This window comes from Rhinopithecus bieti, unplaced genomic scaffold (assembly GCF_001698545.2).
Source record: "Rhinopithecus bieti isolate Rb0 unplaced genomic scaffold, ASM169854v2 scaffold_32760, whole genome shotgun sequence".
NCBI classification, from domain to species: domain Eukaryota; kingdom Metazoa; phylum Chordata; class Mammalia; order Primates; family Cercopithecidae; genus Rhinopithecus; species Rhinopithecus bieti.
In genome coordinates, this window is record NW_016813956.1 from 719,816 (window position 1) to 722,873 (window position 3,058).

General features: G+C 46.4%; 1 long non-coding RNA gene across 5 annotated transcripts in view; it reads right to left on the reverse strand.

The window, feature by feature from the left end:
- Positions 1-3,058, reverse strand: part of LOC108513429 (uncharacterized) — a 25,541-nt gene that overhangs the window by 16,074 nt on the left and 6,409 nt on the right. For all 5 annotated transcript variants that reach the window (XR_001880906.1, XR_001880909.1, XR_001880907.1 and 2 more), the window contains exon 2: positions 1,899-2,023. This is a non-coding gene — a long non-coding RNA (uncharacterized LOC108513429). The remainder of the gene's footprint in view (positions 1-1,898; positions 2,024-3,058) is intronic.

Below are 3,058 nucleotides of genomic sequence, written 5' to 3' on the forward strand. Positions count from 1 at the left end.
TGGGGGGATGGGGGTGGGAGGAAGTTTCGTTCTTGTTGTCAAGGCTGGGGTGCAATGGCAGTCTCGGCTCACTGCAACCTCTGCCTTCCAGGTTGAAGCGATTCTCCTGCCTCAGCCTCCCAAGTAGCTGGGATTACAGGTATGGGTCACCTCGCCTAGCTATTTTTGTATTTTAATAGAGACGGGGTTGAAACCCCCACTTGTTGGCCAGGTTAGTCTTGAACTCCTGACCTCAGGTGATCCGCCCGCCTTGGCCTCCCAAAGTGCTGGGATTACAGGCGTGAAGCCACCACGTCTGGCCTTAGTTTTGCTTTCTATATTTTTAACCATTTATTTATTTGAGATAGAATTTTACTCTTGTTGCCCAGGCTGGAGTGCAATGGCACGATATCGGCTCACTGCAACCTCTGCCTCCCAGGTTCAAGCGATTCTCCTACCTCAGCCTCCCAAGTAGCTGGGATTACAAGCATGTGCCACCACGCCTGGCTAATATTTTTGTTGTTGTTGTTCCTGTATTTTTAGTTGAGATGGGTTTTCACCATGCTGGCTACACTTGTCTCGAAGTCCTGACTTCACGTGATCCACCCGCCTCGGCCTCCCAAAATGGTGGGATTACAGGTGTGAGCCACTGTGCCTGGACATTTTCAACCTTTTATAAAACTATCTAGCCAGGGCAACATAATAACAAAAAAACAAAAAACAGCCAGGCCAGCTGATGTGTGCCTGTAGTCCTAGCTACTGTAATCCTTGCTCCTGTACTCCTCCTTAGGGAGTTCGAGGCTACAGTGAGCCAGGATCATGCCGCTGCTCTCTAGCATGGGCAACAGAGCCAGATCCCATCTCAAAAAATACATATATTGTTTCTAAATTGGACTTTTCCTCTCCCACTTCTCTTTCTTTAGAGGGCGATTCTAATTTTCATTGAGGAACTAAGCTGGGATTTCTCATGAGGCCTAGAGACTGCAGTTAAAATAACTACTTTATTAGAGGACTCAGCTTCTCTATTTTATTATTTTTTTAATTTTTTATTCTTTTTGTAAAAAATGGAATGCTTTAGTTGGGCACGGTGGCTCACGCCTGTCATCCCAGCCCTTTGGGAGACTTGAGGAGAATGGATTGCCTGAGGTCAGGAGTTCAAGACCAACCTGGCCAACATGGTGAAACCCCGTCTCTACTAAAAATACAAAAATTAGCCGGGTATGGTGGCGGGCGCCTTTATTCTCAGCTCCTCGGGAGGCTGAGGCAGGAGAGTCGCTTGAACCCGGGAGGCGGAGGTTGCAGTGAGCCAAGATCGCGCCACTGCACTCCAGCCTGGGCGACAAGAGCGAGACTTTGTCTCAAAAAGAAAAGAATGCTTCATAAATTTGCCTGTCATCCTTGTGCAAAGGCCATGCTAATCTTCTCTGCATTGTTCCAATTTTAGTGTAAGTGCTTGCCGAAGGGAGCACAGCTCTGTCCATTTTATTTCATGTTTCTTGGGCTCACTGCCCCATTATAGTGTAAGCCCTTCGATGGTGGAGCTTCTTCTGTCTGTTTACTGTTGGATCACCAGCACCTAGAACTCTGCCTGGCACATAGTGGGTACCCAATAAATATTTCCTGTATGTTGGATGAATGAATTGCCTCTCTCCTCTCTTGTCTCCAAAGTTGGTATCCACCAGTATACTACCCTGTGAAAAGAGCAGAGGTGACTGCATTTTAGAGGCCTTGCAGAGGACTTATTAAACACTTACTGTGGGATTCTCTCCCCATAACTTCTTAATTTGCTTATTTATATTTTTAAAATCAACAAATAAAGATATATGTATATTTATGATGTACAAAATGATGTTTTGTTCTATGTGTACATTGTGGGAAGGCTAAATCAAGCTAATTAACATATCAATTACATCACATACTTATCTTTTTCTTTTTGTGGCGAGAACATTTAAAATCCACTCTCAGCAATTTTCAAGTATTCAATAACGTTGTTATTAACTGTAGTCACCATGTTGGACATAGCACAACTTCTGAATTGGTAGGCCTGGGAAGAACAGAATTTGCCTCTAATTGATTCCCTGGAGATGGGAATTTAATGCTTAATTTAAGGGATTAAGCATTGTATTCTATCAATTGAACTCACGATGAAACCATTATAGGTGTCTAAGAAAGCTGTTTCTAATGTCCACAGAAGCAAAATGACTTATCTAAGATTCTCCAGGTAGTTAGTGACCAGTTCTAATGCTGTCTGAAATTCGTATTCAGGTCCCCTGACTTCCAGTCAGTGATATTCCGACCCATGGCATCCTGACTGCTAACCCTTGCTAACAACATTTAAAGTAGTTCACCTCTGACCTTTATGTTTAGAAAAGTTGTTGTGCTAGAGGCCTTCTATCAAGTACCCGCTGTGCCGGGTGTAGTAAAATACATAAGCTACTCCCCTTTATTGTTGCTGTTGTTTTTGCTTTTGCGTTTTAAAGTTTTTATTACAGTATAACATCCACACCGAAAAGTACACAAATCCTCCATAAACTCCGACCGAGAGGCAAGACAAGCCAGCCTACCCACTCTCCCCGCCCCCTCCACCCGCCTCGCCAACAGTAACCACGTGCTGGGAGATTTGCAGCAGAACGCAAAGGAGAGGGATCAGCGAGCACCTTGTTCCAGCAAAAAACTGGAGTAAGCCTAAAACTTCCTGGGAGTTAAGCGTAAATTTAAGCCAGGTAGTCTAGCAATGTCGAGTTCAACAGGATTGCCATTATTTTAACTAGAATTCAGTTGAGAGTAGGGCGCGATCGCGCGATCGCCGTCTTCCGCTGTAGTCACTCGGCCCTGAGCTTGCTCACGCCCGCCCCTCGCTCCGCCCCGCCCAGCTGCTCCCCGCCCCGCCCGCCGCCGCCCTCCCCGCGCAGCCTACGAGCGACTCGGCGTTCTCTTGGGAGGCGCCGCTCTGTGGCCCCGACAACCTGTCCTATGCAGTGCTTCAGCTCCGGGTCGCCGTCCGAGGCAGTTCGTGGAGTGGCAGCTTACCTTTTAACCCAGCAATGCCCATATCTTGAGAAAAAGAGAAACAAGGGGG